We start from the raw sequence: 24748 nt of genomic DNA on the forward strand, positions 1-24748 counted from the left end.
TAAGACCAAATTTAGTTACTTGCATTCTTAAAAGTTCGGAATTCTCTACCTTCATTCCCATTGCCATTTGAACCCTATACTGTCAGGTTAGCAAAAACTAGCCTGCAAAATTAAACATGAAGTATGACTCTACAAGAAGGTTGACCATTAAAAAGCCCAAAGGTAAAAAAGATGAGTTTTAGTCCACAAACTAACACATATCTCTAAAAGTCACCTGGAAAACATTACTGTCCTTAAGCAGATTTCCTGAATTAATACCTTAAGCCGGTACCAGTGTTTAAAAGAAATGCAGGATTGCAGGAGGGTTTCCGTTTTCACCTGTATTTTCTAACTCTGGATTAAGGGTCCCTGTACGTTCTGACCGCTTCTCATGTTGCCACACTGCCATGTCTATTTCTCCAACTCCCTCTTGGCAGAAGTTCTTTTCAAGAAGAGAACCGAAAGAAGGAAGGGAATTGTTTCAAATTTGTGTGGATAAACATGACAGCTCCAAGGCTCCCGCCGAGCACCAAAGTCAGGGACAGTGCACGTGGCGTGGTGGCTCCACTCTCTCCTGGAAGTCTTGCCTTTGCCACTTGTCCGTCAATCCCAGAGAGCACGGTGGCCAGTATGGCAAAGGGGACACAAGGCCCACTGAGAACAGCCAAAGTCGGAACAAGGGGTTTGTGGTGTTTGTTTTAGTACAATTCAGTAGCTACAGTATGACAATGGATTTAAATTATCACCAGAAATTATTCCTGCTGTGTTTTTTTTTTTAATTTCTTTAAGTTATATTTCAGTTATTTGCATCTAACATATCTTTTTTTTTTCACACACACACTGTATTTTATTTTTACAAGAGATAAATAGACTGACACCAAGCATTGTACATGGATGACCACAACAAAAGCAACAATGATTGCAATTACCAAACATGAAACACACTCATACTATGTCATAATATTGACATTCAGTCCAGTAATCCTCCACTGTAACAGCTCCTTTACTTTCCTGCTGTGTTTTTAATGTCTCCATTTCCATCACAAAGCAACATCAGCAACAAGAAAATGTCTCTAGAATACAAAAATAATTTGTTTCAAGTCTTATTCCTCTCCTTTTTCTGAGGCAAGATCAGAATAATGTGCATTGTTTTCTTAAACATATCTGTGATCACTACTACAAAGAACATATCCATGAGTAAACAACCATGATAAACTCACTTTGTCTTAATATATTTCCGCATCACTTAAACCAAGATGAGCATCCTGTATTAAGAGAAACATATGTGGATCAATTAAAGGCAGGGCTCTAAACAATTCAGAGGGACATTTTCACCACTGTGGCCTAGAGGCAATTGGTACAAGATCTGGCAAGGTTCCTTGTGCCCCTCACACTTGCCCAGCTCTCCGCTGCATCTTTCTCTCAACTATATACTGCTGGTCAAGGATATCGAACCTAGTAAGAGCACGGCAGATGCTTTTGAAGAGACCTGCTCACCATGCCATCCCTTCTCAGGAATCCAGCCCTGAACTCCCTAAGGCTCGGAGCCCCGGCATCACGTCTGAATGAAAAGGCCAGGCCAGCATCCTCCCCACCACCCTGGAGCTGAATAGCTGGAGGCAGACATCCGGCCCAAGCTGGCCAATGACATTCTCATCCCGGAAAACGCAAAGCCGGACGACAGACAACCGGCCCGCCAGTCTGCGTGGGTGGCCAGAGCTGCAAACTGGAAGCACGGGAGCTGTGGGGATGTCACAGTCTGTTCCGTGATGAAGCAGCAGAGAAGTGAGGAGTGAAGCAGATGAACAGAGACAAGCAACAAAAAGAGATGGAAAGAGGGTCCTTAAGGGCTTCTATTGGCCCAGATGTACTCTGACCCTTGTCGGTGAAATTCTTTTTAGTTTCAGCTAACTCAGGCTGGTTTCTGCTACTTGCAACCCCAAAGCCATATCTAATATAAAGGTGAAAACACAAAAACCAGAAATGTCAACCTTAACATATGCAAAAACATTTTCATTTCAACTGCCTGAGCAGAGATGCACAGATATTGCAGGTTAAGCAAATATGCCAGTCCACTTAATATGCCTGCTTACTTAATACATCTACATGACACCCAGTGAAAAATCGTGCTGGAAATAATTAAGGTAAGAGTGGAGAAAACAGTGTCACGATGAGAACAGTTTCGAATCAGGTTAAGCTACATGGTCATCCGTTCAATATTTATAATGCCAAGTACTAGAGCTGCAACGATGAATATCAACCACCCCGTGTTCAGAGCTCTCCACTTAAAAGCAGAGAAAGACATAAAAACAAGCGCGATAAAACACTTGTGCAACAAGATGCACTAGTCATTCAAAGCACGTGGGAAGAGCCATACCGGAAGCCCTCACAGAGGAGACAGTGTGAACTTTCTTGAAATCTGAACAAGATGACTAAACGGGGAATGCAGCTCAATCGTTATGTACAAAGGCAAGGAGTGATTCAGTACTGTGGGAGCGTAGAGTTCAAGAGGAGAGACGCAGAGGGCTAGGAGGGCAAAAGGTGGGCAGGGTCCAGATTACAACCCCCTGGTACTCCATGACAAGGGGCATGGCCTTTTACCCTAAGAAGAATGGGAGTTGGTAAGATATAAGCAAAGGACTAACATGATTGCATATAAAGTAATCACGAGGGCAGCACCATGCAAGAGGCACATCCGGATTACGGTCAGGATGATTGGATGGGAGAAATATCCTAACCTGAGGAGGAATGTAGTGGGTGGCCCTCAGAAAGACAGGTCCATGTCCCAGAACCTGTGACGGTGACCTTACTTGGAAAAAGAGTCTCTGCAGACGTAGTTAGGGATCTGGAGATGAGATCATCCTGGATTGCTGGGGCCCAAAATCCAGTGACCAATGTCTTTAGGAGACACACACGGGGAAAGAGAGGAGACGACCGGGTGAAGATGGAGGCAGAGACTGGAGTTAGACGATCACAGGCCAAGGAACGCCTGGAGCCACCACAAGCGGGAAGAGGCAGAGGAGAACCCTCCCCCAAGGCCTTCAGAAGCAGCACGGCCTTGCGACACCTTGATTCCAAGACGTGAGGCCTCCAGAACCGTGGGAGAACAAATTCTGCTGAGAGTTGTTTTCAATGCTAGATGAGCATGAGAATTACCAGGGAAGCTTCATAAAAATATGCATGCCTAAGTCTCAAGAGATGCTGATTCAGTAGCTCTGGGACAGAACTTTTAAAAGTTCCACAGGTGATGCTTACTTGCAGCTACAGTTGAGGACCCTGGTTTTAAAGGCAAAAAATCAATAGTATTTGGTGACCTATGATGTGGCCGCACCAAGTGAGGGACAGAGAAAGGGAATATCACATAGGCTCCCGGCCAAGGCCAAGGTGACGGCATTATTAGAAATAGGAATTACAGGGACATCCAGGGGAAGACATGTATGAGGCAAGAGAAGTTATAAACTTGGGTGCCTGCACCATACAGGTGTGGAAGTTAAAATCATGACAGCAAATGAGATTACTCAAGAAAATGTACAGAATAAGGTAAAGAAGGCAAGGACAGACCCTGGGAAAGATGACCATTTAAGGAAATAAACCGTAATTCACAGAACTATTTGTCAAAAAAGTGACTTTCAACATATGTAAATTTCAAACAAAATAAATATCTTTTATATCTTCAAAAAAATAAAGAAATAAACCCTTCTTAGTCATAGGCAGAAGGACCAGGACCAGTAGAAAGTTGTACTACCAAAGATAGGAGAAGAGAGAATTTTAACAGTGTTTAATCAGTTAAGAGGCCAGTCAGAAATGCACAAGTATGATTTGGAAAAGAACACATCATTGGTGACGTCACCCATCTTCAGAGCAAACCAGCAATGCAAAAACAAGCAAAGCCCTCCAGCGCCAAGCCCCACTGTGAGCCTACTCTCTCCTTCCCATCTTCTCACAGCCAAGAACCTCAAAAGAGGGCTCCACACCCACCGTCCCACTTCCCTACCTGTCGACTCTTGAGCCCACTATTGTTTGCCTCCAAATCTAAAGGTACATTTGCTCATAAAGGCAAAAAAGTATTACTCCACGAAAGAGGGTCAGAATGCTGTCTGGCACGGCAAGCTTTTCAGCCAGCAAGTTTGTAGAAATAAGATTTCCAAGTGCTGCGGGCATACCTGTCTCAGCTGCTAAACAAGGGTATTCTGATTCAAACCCACAAGTTGCCTTTCAAGCTTCAAATTTAAAAAAAAATTCTGGAGACTAAAAAAATCCACTTATTTAGTAAATGTGTGATGAAAATGTAGCTCTTCATATATGCAGGGCAAATAGCTGGTAAAGGTATTTGGAAGCTTCAGAAGACAATGAAAAACCCTTGTAAGAAACCTCACAAGGTAAGAAATGGTTTTTCTTGGTTTAAAATTCAGAGTTCACACATTAATTCTTTTTAATAGCATTTGCTGTGCATTTACTATGTGCCAAGAAACCTTGTGAGCGAGGCTCCTCGTGGGCAGATAAGAGGCTTGAATGACTGGAACACTCATAAATTGCACAGCTGGGAAGGGGCAGATGGGACTCAAATCTACATCTGGTTTTGTCTGACTCCATATTTCACACTCTCTCCAGTAGCCAACACTGACAAGTTTTAAATTCAAGGCATTTCCTGGCAAACACCACAAAGATACATTCTTGAGAAGATGCCTGCCACCTAAAAAATGCATTTGTCAAAAAGAATTTTCTATAGGAAATAACAGCAAGAGAGGGCGTGCCAGGGGCTCCCAGCCACACTTCGGAGGCATCACATTTGATCTTAACCAGTCTGAACTCACGGAGCAGCACCTGTGTGGGCTACAGAAGTGGAGGCGTCGTCAGCATCAAACGGCCACATTCCAGAGACAGCCCAGCTTCCCATCACAGACTGAAGGCTCTGCCCTCCCTCGAAAGCAATATCTCTGTCACCTGCACATATAAATCACAAGCAACTACTGTAGCTAAGACAGACTGTACGCTGCAGATGAACAGGCTGGGGACACTAGAGACAAGAGATGTGAAGGGCATTGGAGTCTGATAAACCCCTGCACCGTGGCCCCCCGGTCTCGAGGAGTGCACATCAATTCACCATGATAGTGAACGCACTAACGCACTGCTGCAACCGTGCATGAGAAGATGCACGTAAACCAGTAAGTGCCTGACACTGGCTTTACATCATTACAGCCCGAACTCCTCTTTATTTAAGCTATCAGATGCATCTGGACTTGCACTGTCCGACTGAACTCCATACATAAAGCCCAGGGACAGAACAATATCTATTTTCCTGTGCCTAACAAATGCTGCGTATTGTATGGTTTCATAAAATAAATAGTAGACTTTCATTTCCAGCCAGAGAACTAACTATGGCAGCACCATTAGAGTCTACTCCCTCTGGGGATAACCTGCTGCAGCTTTTTAAACATCAATTCCTTCAGAAAATCTTCCTGGGCTTGGCCTCCAAATGAAAATTCTCAATGCCCCATTTCTGGTTGGAAATGGTCTCTGCTCCAAGTAGCTACTTCAGAGCTATTGAATATGAAAATATATTTATATATAAAATATGTAGATGTATATATTCATTCAAGATAGCATCAGGCGAAGTACATGGGGTGAGCCAGGCCCACGGCTGCGGGCTGAGGGGCTAAGGATAAGAGACATCCTGTCTCTTAACAGACTCAGGTGGAGAAGACAGATCAGGTGACAGATAGTTATAAAACAATACTGATAAGTGCTAATGAAAGTGAGTTAGAAAACACAATGGAAAAAAAAAAAATCAGAACAGTAACTTTTGGATTACTTTAGGACACAGTGATAAGTCTTGGCATGCCCTACATGTGTGATTCAAGTCATGGAACCTTATTAATAGTCTTCTTCACCAACCCTGTGTGACACCACCAGTCAATCTTCCATTTATCTCACACCATTTGGACTGGATGCTCTTTGAGGAGTTTCCTATTTCTTTGTGTACCCTCCCTTCACCTCTACGTGGTACCTTAAAACCAAGGAGGGGATCGATGAAACAGTCACCACATTAATGTGGAAATAATAATAGTGGTGTAAGGGATCAAGAGAGGAATTCTAGCTCCAACTCTTTTCCTAGCTGGTGCTGTGAACTTACCTAAGATGGGACTGTTTCCTCAGCTACAAAGACAGCAACAGAGAATAACAATTTCAATTTTAAAAAGAGATTCCCAAACCTCTTTCAAACATTTCAATTTGATACGGACAGAGAAGGCATTTCATCCAACTCAAATACCAGGATCCTGCCTAAGAAGGGTGAAGGCTGTGGCTGCTATTTTAACAACTGGCTTTGATCTGCTGCTACACTTCCAAAGACCCCTCAAATCTTTATGGCAGTTGAGGTGTGGCAGTTACAGCTACAGGTTGCCTTTTCCTTATCTTGAGGTTTTTTAGCTTTCCCAGACCAAAATATTTCCCAAGGCAAAACATTAAAACGTTCTATCAGGAACGCAGTACTGCTCCCACACGCAGATTTTCAGCCGTTCTTCCAGGATTTATACACCCACACACTCTCATCCAGCCCCGCTACAGCAAAAGGTACAGCATAAAGGCCAGAGGGAGACCCCATCCTGGCTCTGCGTCCCATCCCATATTCACACAAGTCTCTGAACATCTCAGAACCTCACTCTCCCTCCCCATAAAGTAGGAAGAAGGCCTAACATTCTACCACTTGGATTCTGGAGCAGCGTGGTGGTGGGAGATGAGATGAGGGCAAAGCTATTCGGAAAGGCACTGACCCCAGCCTCATCAGCACCGCATCCCCAATGACCACAGCAGGGACTCTGTTCTCTCCTGCATTCATTCAACTCCTGTGACTCTGAAGGCCACACTTCCCTACTTGCTTCTTCCTCCAACCAGCCCATACGAAAGAAAAGAGCATGGAAAGCAAATCCAGCCCACCTAAGACACAGAGGAACTGTTTATGAAAAGAAAAATATATCTTATCTAATACTTAGCCATCTGGTTCTTTGAGGTCATTCTCCTCCCTTTTTCACCTCAAATTGGTACTCTCACTAAAAAACACAAGATAAAGTTTTTTTACTGTATTGAATCTCTGATTTTTGAGCATTGCTGGGAAGCCAACAGTAGAGCATTTTTACTGAACACTGGAAGGTACGCAAAACGTCAGGAATAGAAAAGGCTATTTATGTTACTCTCAAAACATTGACGACTAACGTCTTTTATTCTGCCGTTGGCGCCAACAGTCCAAAATATCTGATTAAATACATATTAATATAATATTAGTCATTTATGTCAAAGAATCTTTTTTACCCTATGGGTGAAAAATATTTTTCAAGTATTACCTTGCAGTAATTTTTGATTCCTAAAAGAGAAAATATTACACAAAGGGAAAAAGCCAAAGTATAGCAAGAAATGAATTTGACATAGTACAAGATTTGTACAAGTCAAGAATCAGGTAAAGACATCATTTTATCTTATTCTTGAATTAGTACCATCTTTTTGTTGGGTGGGGGGTGGTCTAAGTCATAGCTCTGCCATTAGTAGCTATGTGTTTTACCTGTTCTTTAAATTGAAGTATAGTTATTTTACAATGTTGTGTTAGTTTCAGATGTACAGCAAAGTGATTCAGTTACACACACATACACACACACACCTGTTCTTTTTCAGATTCTTTTCCATTACAGGTTATTATAAAATATTCAATATAGTTCCCAGTAGGTCCTTGTTGTTTATTTTATATATAGTAGTGTGTAGCTGTTAATCCCAAACTCCTAAGTTATCTCCCCCCCAATTCCAAACCATAACCATAAGTTTGTTTTCTATGTCTGTGAGTCTATTTTTGTTTTGTAAATAAGTTCGTTTGTATCATTTTTTTAGATTCCACATATAAGTAATATCATACGATACTTATCTTTCTGTCTGACTTGATATGATAATCTCTAGAATTAGTACCACTTTACACTCCACACTGTTTTACATAGTTCACCAATTAATAATTTTGAAAACCAAATTAAATCCCACACATTCCTTTTTTAATCACGCCAACATTTGCTTATTTTAGCCTCTCATCACCTAAATTAAGACAGGTATATAAATTGTACGTGGCAGACTGAAATACTGGTCACAGTTCTTCACTCCTCCCTGAAGACACACCCTTTGACATGACTTTATACCTCCAGTTAACTTCCTTGCCCTGGACTTTGGGTTGGACCATGTGACTTGCTTTAGCCAATGGGATTTTTTTTTAAAGTCCTACAGGATGAGTATACTTTTTTTTTTTTAATTTATTTTTTTGGCTGTGTTGTGTCTTCTTTGCTGCACGGCAAAGCGGCAAGCGGGGGCTACTCTTCGTTGCGGCACGCGGGCTTCTCATTGCAGTGGCTTCTCTTGTTTCGGAGCACAGGCTCTAGGCGCACGGGCTTCAGTAGTTGTAGCTCGCGGGCTCTAGAGCACAGGCTCAGTAGTTGTGGCGCACGGGCTTAGCTGCTCTGCGGCATGTGGGATCTTGCCGGGCCAGGGATCAAACCCGTGTCCCCTGCATTGGCAGGCAGATTCTTAACCACTGTGCCACCAGGGGAAAAAAAAAAAAAAATGGGACACAAGCAGGGGCATGCACTGTGGTTGGCGGTTGGGATTATCCTCTGTCACGGCCATAGGAAGAGTATGTCGCAGCCAACCTGCCAAGGAGGACGAGTGACACTTGGAGGAGATCCAAACCACGTACATGCAACGCAAGCAAAGCCACTCCACCACAGCCTAGTGCAGAGCCACCTCAACCAACCCGCATTCATGAGGACAAACGACTGTTGTTTCAAGTCGCTGAGTTTGGGGATGATTTGTCACACAGCATTATACGGCAAAAAGTAAATGAATTTCAAAAGCAAATTAACTTAAGTAGCTTCTTCAGTAGTCAAAAACTTTGGTGGGATAAAGACACAAAAATACAAAATATATACCCATTGAAAGTTTTATATAAAGAATACTCTTTCAATATGAAGGAAAAAGTCTAAAATTAGAGATAATTCCAAATGTGTCGCTTTTTAAATTGGCTATAAAAAAATGAGATTTTTTAAAAATGCATACTTCTTCAAGAGGGAGACAAAATACCAAATTGGATGTCTTTTATTTTCTTCAATCAATCATTATGTCAACTAAAATTGGTGGTCCCTCAAATAAGCTACATGATGTGTATGTAAAAAGGACATACTCTCTAAAAGTCAAATTTAGACATAAAAGAATTAGGGTAGAACTACTAATTATTTGGCAAAGCACTGATTTTTTTCAAACTGTTTACACACAACTTCTACTATAATAAGAGGCTTCTAAAAAGTGAGCATCTCAAAGGATGCTCGAAGACGAAGCTTCTTAAACTAGCATTGGGCCCATCGTCTAATATGTACTAAGCTACAGGAATTTCAAATAAAGAACTTGATGGTACAAAGAAATTTGATTTCTCGCCTTAGTACTTATGTAAGTATTAAAGCTAGAAGTAGAAACTAGCAGTGGAATCTCTTCATAATATATAACTTATATACTTATAACTTATTATAACTATTCTTAACTACTAAAATAATTCCTTCCAATCTCTTTTCCTTTTTTTAAATTTCATGGCATGCCTCTCTTACTACTCCTAAAAAGAATCACACTAATGTATGTCTTATTTTTACTAATGTTTGTTTACTTTAAACTTTAAGAGTATGCACAGTGAATTTTTAGAAATTTCTAGAAATACAGACATGCCGGAGCAAGCAAATCCAACTTTTGAACATTACTGGGCAATGCCCTGACAATTCCTTACTAAAGAGATATGTAATTGATATTGTATGCAAATTAAGTTCTCAAGACAATTTGTTATAAAACATATTAGCTTTATTCAATTACCCATGGCAGAATGGGGGGGGGTGATTTTATATCAAACATATAAATACTTTTTAATGAGCTACAAAGCATAAAGCCATTTGTGGCTTTACATCATGTACACTGATGCTACACAGATTCACTGCCTTTCATATAACTTTTCTAAAGAAGACTGTTTTATTTCTAGAACATTTACATATAACTAATAGCTGAAACAAGATTAGAAAATATTAGAAATAAAAATGTGTACAAAAATCAAGTTTATTTCAAGAAATGGAAGCCTTCTCTAAAACCTCATTTTATAACAGCCAAGTAGTAGGTGAATCAGGTCAATTATACAAAAGGGCTTCTGAGTCTCTCTGTAGGAAATGACTTTCGTACAACCAACCCCTCAGTGCTACAGAAGCTTATTATCTAGAAGTTAATTTTGGTCTGGAGCATTAACCCAACAGCTGCAAAAGAAAAAAAAATTCATATTCATCCTGAAAATATATTAACTTGTCACTTATCACAAATACCTGATTTTTAATGGATACTAGCAGGCAGCGAACAGCCATGTGTTTCACCTGGATTCAGGGAGTATCTCATCAAGAATTCAACAACTAGAACACACCAGAGGTTCCCCCCAACCCGCGCAACTTTCCCAATTTACCAATTCTTGAATTATAAGAAGATTCTTAGGAAATTTCTAGCCATATTCAGAAAAGCATAGTTTGATAGTTACAAATGACCTTAGATATATACTGGTGCATTGCATAGATCTGCATTGTCCAATATGGTAACCACTAGCTATATGAGGCTATTTAAATTTTAACTACAATTAAATAAAATTAAAAACTGTTCACACTAGCCACATTTCAAGTGTCTGACAGCCACATGTGGCCAGTGGCTACCATACGAAACAGCAGAGCTATAGAACATTTCCATCATTACAGAAAGTTCGACTGCACAGTGCTGGTATAGATTTCAAGCAAGTCAAATCAAGAGCATCTTCAAGATACCCAGCCAATACCTAGTTCAATTCTGTCTTCAGGATTTCTAGAATTTGACAGTTTGGGGACACTGTGTTTCTAAAAGAGTTCCTTGGAATAATGCCAGGGTCTAGAAGACATTGTCAAACTCCATCTCTCCGCTTGAAGATGTTTGTCTATCAGGTAATTAAGAAAATGTCCTACTGCCTTTTGAAGGGGAAAAAAAAAAACATTCTGGCATCAAAAAATTTATTTTGCTTGAAGCTGAAACATTTTCTCTAGGGACACATCTTGCAATGTGCAACGTAAGTTCTGGCAAAGCGTGATTCACATATAAAAATTCACTTTATAAACAACTTCTAAATTCAGATTTAATTCATATATTGAAAAGGCATTTGATAGAAATCTTCAACCATTTCAGATTAATGTTTCTAAGAGCTGAAAATAAAAGAATATTTCCTTCCCATAATTATTTAAAGGTAAAAGAGTAAAATAAGAGCATTTATATTAAAAATCAGGAGCAAAACAAGATGCTTACTATTACCATTTTTATTAAACACTCTCCTAAAAAAATCCTAGTCTAACTAAAAACACTGAATTAGAAATAAGGGGTATTAACTGTAGGAAAAGAAGATATTAAGGTAGTATTATTGCTGTAATAATTAAAACAATGTATTACTTGAGAACAAAAACCACAAACCAATGGAGAAGAAATGTCCCAGAAATAGACCCTTGACTACGTTAGAAAGTAATATAAGATGAAGAAAGGGCCACCAGTCAATGGGAAAGAAATTGGATTATTCAATCGTGTACAGAAACCAGTTATCTACTTTGAAAGAAAAAAATTGCTTAGATCTGCATGTTACATTCTACCACAAAACAAATTCTAAAATACTAAAAAGATAAATATGAAAAATAGTCATAAAACCAAAGAAAACAAAGTTGATTATTTATCATATCCTTGAGTCAGTAATAATGTTCTAAACTCAGTTAAAAAAAAAAAAGAAACTGCAAAGAAAAAGATTGGTACACTTAAATACGTAAAAATCTGAAACTTCTGCATGTCAAGAATTGTAAAATTACATGTCCAACAAAACTAGAAAAAACATTGGCAATAATATGACAAAAGCTTAATATCGTTAACAGGCAAATGTTTTTACAAGTAAAAGAAAAAACAGACATCCCCAAAGATATGCAACAGAAAAATAAGCAAAGAACATGAATAGAAAATTCACAGAGAAAAAACAATGGCTAATGAACATATTTTTTTTAATGCTCAATCTCATCAGTAATCAAAAAATACAAAGTAAAGCAAGATTTCATTATTTGCCAATAAAATTACGAAACTGTTGAAATGACGCAGTTACTTTAATATACCACTGGTGAGAATGTCAACTGGTATAATCTCTCCGTAAAATAATTTACCAATATGTATCAACACCCTTAATAAAAGTACTCATGGAATCTGCCTTCCAGGGCAGGGCACACGGGTTCGATCCCTGATCCGGGAGGATCCCACGTGCCGCGGAGCAGCTGGGCCCGGGCGCCACAGCTGCTGGGCCTGCGCTCTGGAGCCCGCGCTCCGCAACAAGAGAAGCCACCGCAACGAAGACCCGACGCAGCCAAAATAAATAAAAATTAATTAAAAAAAAAAAAAAAAAAGTACTCATGTTCTTTGACCTAGTAATTCTAATTTGAGGGAATCTATCCCCACGACATATAATTTTGAAATACAGTAGAGTTTTATGCACAAAATGTTAACTGTGTCATTATTTATAATGGCAAAAGACTGGGAATAACCTAAATGTTCAGTAATAATGGATTAAGTAGATAATGTAATTCTACATGATGAAATTACATTTACTACAAATTCTTAATAGCAATGAAAAAGGATTTTGAAAACCAGAGAATATAAAATGTGCAAATGGTATCATGTCTAATATGTTCAAAATATTTAATATTCATAGGGAAAACTGAAATAAAAAACCAAAATATTAATAGTGATTATTGTTAGAAAGTATTATGTGATTTAATTCTTATTTATATTTTTCGATATCTTCTAAACATCTATGTTGAGTATTTTTTAAAATCAGAATTAAACATTTTAAAAAGCATATATTTCAGGGCTTCCCTGGTGGTGCAGTGGTTGAGAATCTGCCTGCCAATGCAGGGGACACGGGTTCGAGCCCTGGTCTGGGAAGATCCCACATGCCGCGGAGCAACTGGGTCCGTGAGCCACAATTACTGAGCCTGCGCGTCTGGAGCCTGTGCTCCACAACAAGAGAGGCCGCGATAGTGAGAGGCCCGCGCACTGCGATGAAGAGTGGCCCCCACTTGCCGCAACTAGAGAAAAGCCCTCGCACAGAAACGAAGACCCAACACAGCCATAAATAAAAATAAATAAGTAAATAAAAACACAAACTGACTCACACTCACAAAATTAACTTTAAAACACACACACACACACACACACACACACAGCAAAAGGATGTATAAAAAAATGATTGAAAGGGAGGACATTTTAATACAGAATTTAAATTCTCATGAAAAAACAAAAAAAATCAATATTAAAAAAAAAGCATATATTTCATTAAATAAAGGTGGACTCATTGTTTTAATTTCTAATAATACAGTATTAATAAATTTAGATCTGAAACAAGACCCAGAAATAAAATCAACCCTGAGGATGGGAAGAGGATTAAATTTATATTCAAAAGAAGGCCACAATGTGTCTAAATTGTTAAATGGCCACATTGAAAACACCATTCATGCACAGATTATCTCTGGCACACAAGTAGAACTTGGTTTTTCACAGCTGGGGAAGCTGTTACTTTACAAAAAACTCTTCGCACCTATCATTCTTGAACTTTTAAAACTTTTAAAAATTCCCAAGTTGTCTACTTCTACTAGAGATATTCTTGACATATATATATACTTATTTATTTTATGTATAATCTTAGTCAAACTTCTAACTCATGTAATTTATCATCAGATTACGAAAATGGTTTCAAGGGCTCAAAGACAGAAACTTTTGAAAAATTTAAATCTGAAACTTCTGTTACCAGATTAATTCCTAAAAGAGAGAATTCTCAGCACCACTAGTCAGGCAATGTCAAACTTTCATGTCTTTCTGATGGTTTCGCTCCAGATGAATAGGGTATTAGGCCTTATATTCACACCTTGATTCTGATGCAATTAAGAGCAGGAATTGCAGGCAACTCATACAATTAGCAGCATGATCTGCATTAAACTTTGAGGCAGATCAGGATTTTTCATACTGCCCAAACTAGTACATATAGAGCTCCATTTTCCAGAAGTAGTTATAGCATCACTAGTCAAATCAATAAATCAAAAAAATTCATTTTCAAGTCAGTCTGTCAAATGAATTAAAGAAAATAAAGCAGGTTTTTCTGCTCACATCCTTCACAGCTTTTAATATGCTAATGTGCCCTATGAATCGCCAAGAGGAAGACAGGGCAGGCAGTATGTCCCACTGATTTGGTCTAACATCCCACTCTCACGGCACGCGCAGAGCCGACCATTTCCTGGAATAGTGCTCTAAGCGGTCAAGTTTGGGAACTGCCAAGGTAGGTGTGCATATACACCATGCGGCCCACTGTTACTACGAACACATGGGATAATGTACTGGAGAAAAAGCAGGAGTTAGAGACAACTGGACTGCATATTGCCTTTCCCATTTATACACATTTTCTAATGAACATCAACTGGAAATGGACTTCACTTTACAGTCATCTCTTTAGTATTACAACTACTATAAGGAAGAAAGAATGTTATAAATTAATATAGTTATAAATAGAATGTTTAATTTACTCCCTTGGTATATTAATGACAAGCCACAGTGAAGGAAGAGCTAGAAATGAGAAACTGAGAGGTCAAAGCCATAAACACAGCTCATAAACCTTTCTCATACTGACCCAAGGGAGGCCTAAACAAGACCTGCGCAAGGCAGGAGCCTAAAAGTTCCTGGGACCCACAGTGATTTACAGTAAAGCTGCGGCTACCCAGAAAACTCGGCTAATGAGGCAGGCTGGGAGCCCCAGTCTCCGGTTTTCCTTCCATGCAAGAGACTGCCCACTGTCCCCCAATACTCACACCCCCTTCTACCCTTTAGGAAAGTAATCACCATCGCTGACATGTATATAATGCTTCCTCTGTGCCAGGCACTGCCCTGAATGCTTTCCACATATTAACTTAATGGAATGAATCTTCACCGTTCTCTCTATGAGGCAGGTGTTTCTACTACCCCCACTTCAAAGACAAGAAAACAGGCACAGAGAGGTGAAGCAACTTCCCCAAAGTCTCGCAGCCATTCCGTGGCAGAGCTGGGACTCCAAGCAGTCCACCCCAAGCCTCCCTTGCAGCTAGGTGTGGTCATGTGACTGAGACAATGCAGCGGGACCCTGAATGACGTCTACAACTTCTGATTCCTCTCCTTAAGGCTGAAACCACTTTCCCTAACTGAGGCTGGAGCACCGATGGGAGACAGGACCGCTTGTACTCTGAGAGACCAGCTTCCCAAGAGTAACATGAATGCATCTGGGCTTCTGAATGACCCTGTGGACTACAGCAGCCATGGACTGCTCCATGTTGGGCTTGTTCACGAGACAGGAAACATCTATTACATTTCAGCTACATTATTTAGGTGTATTTTGTATTTAGGTGTATTTTGTAAACCTATATTATTTAGAGATAATCTCTTTATTAAGAGATACTTAACCTCATTTTGTTTTAGCTCAAAACATGCCTTGTTTTCTTACATAAACTCTATTAATAATTTGTTTCTTAATAACTTGGTTCTCAGCTTTGGTCCAGATAATAACTATAGCTTATTAAATGCTTACTTGACACTGTTCTAAGCACACGTATTAACTCCTCTAATCTTAACAAACCTGTATTGCAGCGGGGGGGGGGGGGGCCTAGTAAGCAACCTGTCTACCATCACAGAGCTGGGGTGAAAACCCAAACACTCTGAATAAGTCCTAGCAGAACAGGTATGTTCCAGTGGTTGAGGTATTATCAAGTTCACGGTTAGCAAGTTCAGTCCCCTGAGGAACGTACATCACTTACAATACAGTGTTGTTCTAAAATGGGTCTGGGTAAAGTGCAAAGGGAGCACCAAGGATGGAGCACCTGTGCCAGTCAAGTATGGGCTAAAGAGACACAGGGGTCGAGAGAGAGGTCACAGCGGAGAAAGCTGTAGAGCAGTGCACTGGATGGGAAGTAAAAATTCACCAGGTGGATGGGGGCAGGGGGCAGGAAAAAGCAGAAGGGACTCTATATGCAAAAGCCATGTGGCATTAAACCCCTAAAATTGCTCCCAGAGCTACCAAGATGCTTCAAAGAGGCGACACGGTACCGTGGGTGGGTGTGGGCAGACGTCACTGCCAGAAACTGGTCAGCACCCAATTTACCCTCAATCTCATTTTCATCTTTTCTTCCTAAGCTCCAGCTATAAACATGACAAAGGTCCTTGAAGCTCTCATTTCCTTAAGTTCTTAACATCCAAAAGGTAAAATCATTTAATCTCCTAAGACTTCAGTCTTCTTGTATATAAAGTTCTACCAGATTTCTCAGGAAGGTTGAAGGAACCTTGGGCATCACCTGGTCCAGCCTTCCCACTGCCACCAACAGCCCGTTCTGCTGTGCCTGAGACAGAGAACCACCCAGTCGTCCACTACTGGGACACGGCCACAAGGGAGGCCAGTCTGTGGTGGAGCCCATAAAAGTCTTCCCTACGTTACATTAAATTTGGCTCCTTTATCGAGTTTTCCATATCAAGTCTCTTCAAGCAACACAACTGAGTCTGCCCCCTTTTCTACCAGCTAGCCTTTCAAATATTTAGAACCGTAGAAATAAAAGGTTGTAAGGTATTTTCCAAGTTATCACAAATACTTCAAAAAATATGCAAACAAATATTTAAACATTCTTATTTATGTAAAGCAGCCACTCCCAAAATTCATTAATAAATAAATAAATATTCTACCACTTAGTATTGCGTCAGATCTACAGACTAACCTGAAAAAACTACTTTGTGACTACCCAATGTATTTACTCAAAATGGTAAAAGAAAAAAAAAAAGAACTAAACATAAAATAGTAAAAGAAAAAAAAAAGAACTAAACATAAGCAACAGATAATGGAATCAATTATAAGATTATACTGGATCAATCAACATGCATGGCATTTATTAAAATAAATCTTCATTCTTCAACTCTGTTTAAATGAATTTCTTTACTTTAGCTACATGTGGGGAAATGGTTTCCTTCAAGTTGGCATTTTGGCAGTTAACACTGGATCTTAATGTTAACCACCAAATACACTTGACAGTTACACAGTGCTTTTTGCCAGGGACATAATCCCCATAATAATTCCTCCTCAAACTGTTTTGCTTTTGAGGAGATCAAAGCAAAACACCTTATTTATTCTTACACCTGCCTTGAGAAGGAAGGTAACAAGCATAATTTTAGAGGTCTAAGTTATTCAAGTTTCTTCTTAACAATATTGGTCATGTCTATGCCATGGATTTCTAGAAGAGCCATCAATCATGTCCACAATGTACCTGGGGCCAGCACAGAAAGTTATAGGGAAGCAGGAGCTGTTAATTCTCCCCCCATCACCAAAAAAAGTAAGAAGGCAGGAAAAATGTATGTTCTGTACATGAAAGACATTAAATTTCACTTAAAAATAATAAAACACAAAATATTTGCATTATCCCCTGAAAGATACTTGAGCTCTTAAACCAAAAGCAAAAATATAAAGCATATGATAATTTAAATAGACATCTGCACACCTCACTCACAGATGCTGCGAAGGTATGAGAAGTGTTATAACCTGGAAATGAAGTGAGGCAATACAACTCCTGAAGGTCAGGTAAAAATTTATTTAGTAGAATGACAAAAAGATTCTTCACAACTGTGATATAGTTTAAAACAACAAAAAAGTAAAAAGTGGGCTCCAATCTCCGAGGAAACTGTAACTACTGAAACCAAATGGAGAAATACTTGGTGATGAGATAGATTCTCCTTCCATTTCCTCCCTCATAGCATTGTCCTCGCAGATTCCCATGCTCCTGCAGGCAGGCGCTATTTTATAAAACATAATGCCACGCGTGATTACACTGGGCACGTTGTAGAAATAAAAAAGGATCAAGAATGAACTGCTGCATCCAGAATATCTAACCAGAATAAAGCAGAACTGTGCGTAAAGAGAAAGTTAAACAGGAAAAAGTACATTGTATGCAAAGCCCTCACTCTTCAATACTTACGAATATACATAGTTTAAAGCCTATCTAATAAGCTCACACATTTTGCCATCTAACTTCACAACTCTCGTTTCAATTTTATGAATTATTACAACACTGGTTTAAATGTTTTGTTTACTTTCACAGAAGGATCCATATAAAGTAAGTCCCCTACACACGAACCTTCAAGTTGCGAACTTTCAAAGATGCAAACGTGCATTCCATCAACATCAGGCGTGAGTGAAATTGCAGCTTGCCCTCCGATTGTGTTAGTTGGGTATCTAGGCTGACTTTGCTGGACTTCCGAACAAACTGGACTTACGAATGCACTCTCAGAACAGAATTTGTTCGTATGTAGGGGACGTACTGTATACTAAGGCTGAAAATAAATGCTTAAGCCCTAGTATAAACGATTTGGGTAAAATATAAGTCTCCATTTTCTGAGAATGAGGGCTTTGATTACTGAAACAATATAAGGAGGGGGGCACCTCTCATGTAGCTCTTTCAACCAGTGGGTGGGTCTGGGTCTAAAGCTGCGAGAAGATGCAGTGACCCGGCACGCCCTCTCCCACGCTCACTTCCCACAAGTAGCTGCCGCTCCCCCCAGCTTTAGCCCAGGCTCCTCGGCTCTCACATCTACGGAGCCTTACTGAGTGCACACCTGGTGCCACGTGCTGCACTAGATGCCGAGGTCACAAACGTATAATAAAAGCCCTGCTACCAAGGGGTACATGGCCCAGCGGGCGACAGAGCAGCCCAAGGTGACAGTACTCTGAAACAAAGTCAAATACACAGCGAGGTCTGTGAAAGCGCTGTGAGGCAAGAGGACGAGAGGGCAGGGGCGGAAACGCGTCTGGGAAGGTTTCGGGCAGCCTGGGCGCCAACACTAAGTCTGGGAAGGTTGAACTTCTGTGTTTAGAATGGACACGGGCGGGGAAGGACGGCCTCCCAGACACCAGAGCAGGACCTGCACTGGCTGGAAGCCCCAGACAGGCAGGGACACCCGAGCAGCCAGGAGCAGGTCCACAAGGCTGCAGGCTGTGCACGGGGACCAGAGGCAGCCGGGGCGGGCAGAGCATGCACAGGTTACACTTTATCCGATAGTCAACCACACACGCACACACTGTTACGTACATCCTAACAGCGTCACATAAACTGCTTTCCATTGCTAACAGACCTCTCCAGGAGATCAGTGAAGGATGAACTGGAATGGGGAGAAGATGAAAAGCAATTAGGAGGCAACAGACACGGTGGGGATGGGAAAGAGGAAGCAGGTTGGATATAAGGAAGAAAATTTTTTAAAACTTAGTGACTCATACAATGTGGGAGGTGAGGGAAGGAGCTAGGCTGACTTCCAGGTTCTGGTTTGCATAGCTTATGGTGCCAATGACACAGAGAGGGAATCCAGGGGAAGGAGGCAGATTTAAGGGGGAAGAGAGACAGTGATCTGAGTGCTGAACTTCGTATTGTGACCAAAAGGTAAAAAGTAATCTGTACTTCCCATCTAATGTTTTTAAAACTTTGAACGTCAACCTGTCTGTCCCTGGACTATTGACAAACAGAATATTCAGTCTCGTACCAAATCTGATTCACAGACAACTTGCCATACTAATAATGCCGTGGTCAACATACAGCACGGGTAATGACATAAGGATACTCTAGCTTTCCTTCTCAACACACACCCAAACCACACGCTTAAAAATATCCACTCACCCTCCTACACGTTTCTGGCTTTTTCCTAACTTCCTAAAAGCTGGGCCTGAGTGGTCTATTGAAAGACAGACAGTTATGAGGGTGCTGTTTTAACCCAGTTGGAGATTACTATTGGGGTATTTTTCCAGATTCCAGTGTCTGACAAATAGTTCACAAAAAAACAGAGCTCGTAAAGGGAAAAAAATAATTAAGATCAAACAGAAAGAAAGCAATATCCTCAGAATGCCATCCTGCACAATTTGGTGTTGGTATAGGAATTCGGGACATCAAGTGGGAGACAAAGCAACCCAGCCCACCGCAGTGACTTTCACATCCTCTCCTTCTCTCTGCCCCAAATACATAATGACGTGTTGCCAGTAAGACTATACTGTCAGTAAGATGGTATAGCATCTTTGGAAAACAATTTGGCAGTTTCTTAAAAAGTTGAACATACACTTATCATGAAACCCAGTAATTCTACACCTACATATCTACCAAAGAAAAACTAAAACATATGTCCACACAAAGAGTTTCCAGCAAATGTCTACAACAGCATTATCCAGAAATTGGAAACAATCCAAGTGTCTGTCCATCAACTGGACAAACAAGATGTGGTACATCCTTATAACGGAATAGCATTTGGTCATAAAAAGGAATGAAGTACCGATACATGCTACAACATGGATGAAACTCAAAAACATTATGCTGAATGAAATAAGCCAGACACAAAAGACTACATACGGTATGATCCAAGGAAATTTCTAGAAAAAGGCAAAATTATAGGGACAGAAAGCAGATCAGTGGTTGCTTAGAGCTAGGGATGGGAGGAGGAATTCACTACAAACTGGCATGAGGGAACACTGTGGGGTGATGAAAGTTTTCTAAAACTAGATTGTAGTGATGAACTTATAAATGAATATATAAATCTACTGAACCACTGAACTGCACACTGAAATAGGTAAATGGAATGGTATATAAATTATACCTCAATAAAGCTGTAAAAAAGGAAAACAGACTACTCATCAACAGAAAAAAATGAAGACTGAGTGTTATAACACAAGCAGAATTTATGTCAGCATGTAAGTACCAGAGTTCCACTGTGTTGGAATGCTACCATCAACTTCAAAAGTTCTCCCTTGTAGTATGTAAACTCCAACAGTACTGAACTACCCATGCTACCAGGCCCCATGACCTTCTACATGCTGTTAGTTCCTAACTCCTTCTCATCCTTCAAGTTTTCCCCTGAATCACTAACATCTTCACCTACCATCCCAGTGCACCTTACACATGACTCCAGTACAGCACTGTGTTCATACGGGAACTATGTTTGTACATCTGTTTCTTTACAGAACCAGTGTTTCCCCAGTGGGGATTCATGGACATATCCTTGGGGGGGGGGTCCATAAAATATCAAGAAGCATATCTGCTATCTTCTTTTTCAGTGTCCCAGTTTGTTCTGCATTTAGAATCAAGCTGGTGCAAACTATTCCCATTTTCATGGTTTAGCTCTAATAAGAAACCAACGGAGGCAGACCTACTATGCAGATGATGGTGCCTCTGGGTCAAGCGGAGGCCCAAAGAAATCACACTGCACTGAACAAGAACAAAGGCTTCAGTAGTTCCAAAAGGAAATTGCTGGTGGGAAGCAGAAGCACGCAGAACTCCAAAACCTCAGCCCTTATGAGTCAATGCAATATTTTGTATCAAAAATGGTGCTTTTTGTTTTAGCAAAACAACATCATCTGTCACATTAATTTAATACAGTTAATTTGGATTTAAGTGACCTTGTAGTTTTATATTTCACTGCAGATTGGCTTTGGTTTCTAGTGGTAAAAGAGATATAAGCATAATGTGTTTATTCCTAGTTACATGGTTGTACGTACCTAAGTAACATCATTACAAAAGTAATGTAAGTCAACACTGGGGATGCCAGATAATTTTTTTCCCTTTGAAATAGAACTATATACTACCAAAGTTAGAAAAACAGTGCAGGGACTTCCCTGGCAGTCCAGTGGTTAAGACTCTGCACTCCCAATGCAGGGGACACGAGTTCGATCCCCGGTTGGGGAACTAAGATCCCGCATGCCACACGGTGCAGCCAAAAAAGGAAAAGAAAAGAAAAAGAAAAACAATGCACTAGAATGTATACACATTAATAGCAAAGTCCATATCTTTTCCTCTCTGTAGCCCAAATGCACAGCATAGGGCAAACACTCATAAAATATGGTTGAATAAATGACAGTCTGCATTATGCTACTACTCCTAAACAGCAAAAATGCGAACTGCTACTGTCTGGTAATGCCCTCAACTAATCTCTTTTGAAGCTTTAAACCATGGAAGTTATTCTTTTCTCAAAGGTAGAAAAACTGAGTAGTTGTAGGAGTGGGGGAAGGAGTGGGAGGAGAAGGAAGGGACAGAATGGACTTCTGCCTTTCAGTGAACTATTCCACTATTAACCCAAAGTAAAGGGGACATCTGTAAAACATTACTTGGAATCCAGGATTTATTAACCTAACACCCATCTTTTAGTCTCTTAACCCCCTTCCAAACTGGGTCCGCTGCTTCACTCTTCTCTCCTCAACACTGGGAAAGGGGAAAGTTGGTAATAAAGAAATATTAGGACGGATGGTCTTACTCATTTTTTTCATTCACACCCAGCCACTGTGCCAGGCACCATACCCAGTCTTGGGGATACGGGGCAAAAATGAATAGGGGTCCAGTGAGGAAGACAAACAATAAACAATATTATAAATAACAGGGATAACTGGAGATTATGACAAATGCTATTCTATATTCACCATCGTGTCTATAAATTTTACACAGAAAACAGAGTGCTTAAAAACCAACCGATACCGTATCTGTTTCTCATAGACGTATGGGTTAGCAATTCTGTCATTACTTCATTCACATACAAGGTGTAAGAGTCAGTTTTATAAGTCAATTTGGCTAGACTACAGTTCCCACCTACTCAATCAAACACTACTCTACGAGTTGCTGTGAAGGTATCTAGTAGATGTGACTAAAGTCCATAATCAGGTGATTTTAAAAAGGAAGGTTGGGCTTCCCTGGTGGCGCAGTGGTTGAGAGTCTGCCTGCTAATGCAGGGGACACGGGTTCGGGCCCTGGTCTGGGAAGATCCCACATGCCGCGGAGCAACTAGGCCCGTGAGCCACAACTACTGAGCCTGCGCATCTGGAGCCTGTGCTCCGCAACGAGAGAGGCCGTGACAGTGAGAGGCCCGCGCACCACGACGAAGAGTGGCCCCCACTTGCCACAACTGGAGAAGGCCCTTGCACAGAAACGAAGACCCAACACAGCCAAGAATAAAATATAAAAATAAATAAATAAATAAAAGATTACTTAAAAAAAAAAAAAAAAGGTCCTACTATCTAAACCATGACCTTCATAATTAAAAAAAAAAAAAAAAAAAGGGAAGGTTATTCCAGATAATCTGCATGGGACTGATTCAATTAGTTGAAAGGCCTTAAGAGCAAAGCTAAGGCTTCCCTACAGAAGAAATTCTGCCTGTGGACAGCAGATTCAGCTCACACCCAAGAGTGCCAGCCTGCCCTTCCTGATGGACTGCTCTATGGATTTAAGACTCACCTAGCCAGGCTCCACAATCACATAAGACAATTCCTTGCAATAAAACTTTTACCAGATCTTCTACTAGTTCTGATTCTCTAGCTGAAACCTCAATGATACAACAGGACTGAGCAAAAAGCTAAATATACTGTAGATCATGAGAACCAGGTTTCTCGTTGCCTAAGAAAAAAGTTAGAAAGAAGGAAGAGGGAAGACTAGAATGATCATGTGGTGCTGGATTGGAATCAGAGGGATCAAAATAGACTAATGGCTCTTAATATACACATTTATACAGATAGATACAGAAAATATAGATCTCCATGCAAAATTGATGCTGAAAGCTCAGCTCCTCTGTACACCGGCGCTGAATCGAATTCTCGGAGATAGAGTTTTGGGTGAAGTAGAAAAGGATAGCTTTATTACTTTGCCAGGCAAAGGAGGACACAGCAGGCTCCTGCCTCGAAACACTGTGTCTCCCAACTTGGAGAGAATAGTGAGAAGTTTTATAGTAATGGTTCAGAGAGGGTGTGGTCAGCTCGTGGACATTGTTTTGATGGGTTGATGGTGACGTAAGTAGGAGTCAGCATCATCAACCTTCAGGTTCCAACTGGTCTGCGGTCTACAGGCTTGTAGGCAGCAGACCATCGTTAATCGTTAACTTCTCCCACCTGGAGGGGGCTTCAGTATCTGCAAAACAGCTCAAAGATATTGTTGTGTGTATCCGTTGATGGGGAACCAGGACCTTGCCCCAAGGTCGCACTACTGTTTCTCTTGACTGCTTGTTTCTCCCTGGTCTCGCAACCCTTCCCTTCCCTAATTAACAACTGCTTGAATATGCCCGTTGGAACTCAGGGAAGGTCATGGAGACTGAATGAAGGCTATTTCCTATAATCAAAGAATTGGGGGACACAGAAAAGCTTTGTGCCCAGGAGCCCCACAGGGCCCTGCTCAGTATCAAGCATAGGTTAGTATATAGACGTGTTTTCTCCTAGTTCTGTCCACTGAGAGGGCACAGGAGCAATGATACCCCAGTAGCAATGAGCTCACTGAACACTAAGATCTTGGTTTCTAAATATCATTCTCCAATAAAAGGAACCAAGGCTCTTTGGAAAAGTGGTTCATTCCAGAACTGGGGCAGGAAAAATACAAGATAAACCTGAAACATCTTGTGGTGCCAGAAAACAAGGAAGTGCTCGACAAAGGTTAAGGTATGACAAAAAAGGACACAGGAGCCGACCTGAAGGAGCTCCCAGTGGCCAAAGCTGGAACAACAGGAGCAATAAAATAAACAGTAACACTTTTGGATTATAACCCATAAAATACAATAAATATCCATAACTTCATTTTGATATGAATAATAAATACATAAATGGAGAAGAAGGGACAACTCTTCTTTACAGAAGAAT

The 24748-nt window shown here is 40.5% G+C and overlaps 1 protein-coding gene across 2 annotated transcripts in view; it reads right to left on the reverse strand.

Moving 5' to 3' along the window:
* Positions 1-24748, reverse strand: part of PELI2 (pellino E3 ubiquitin protein ligase family member 2) — a 221361-nt gene that overhangs the window by 168627 nt on the left and 27986 nt on the right. The window lies entirely within an intron of this gene.

This window comes from Balaenoptera borealis (assembly GCF_965194805.1).
Source record: "Balaenoptera borealis genome assembly, chromosome: 3".
NCBI lineage: Eukaryota > Metazoa > Chordata > Mammalia > Artiodactyla > Balaenopteridae > Balaenoptera > Balaenoptera borealis.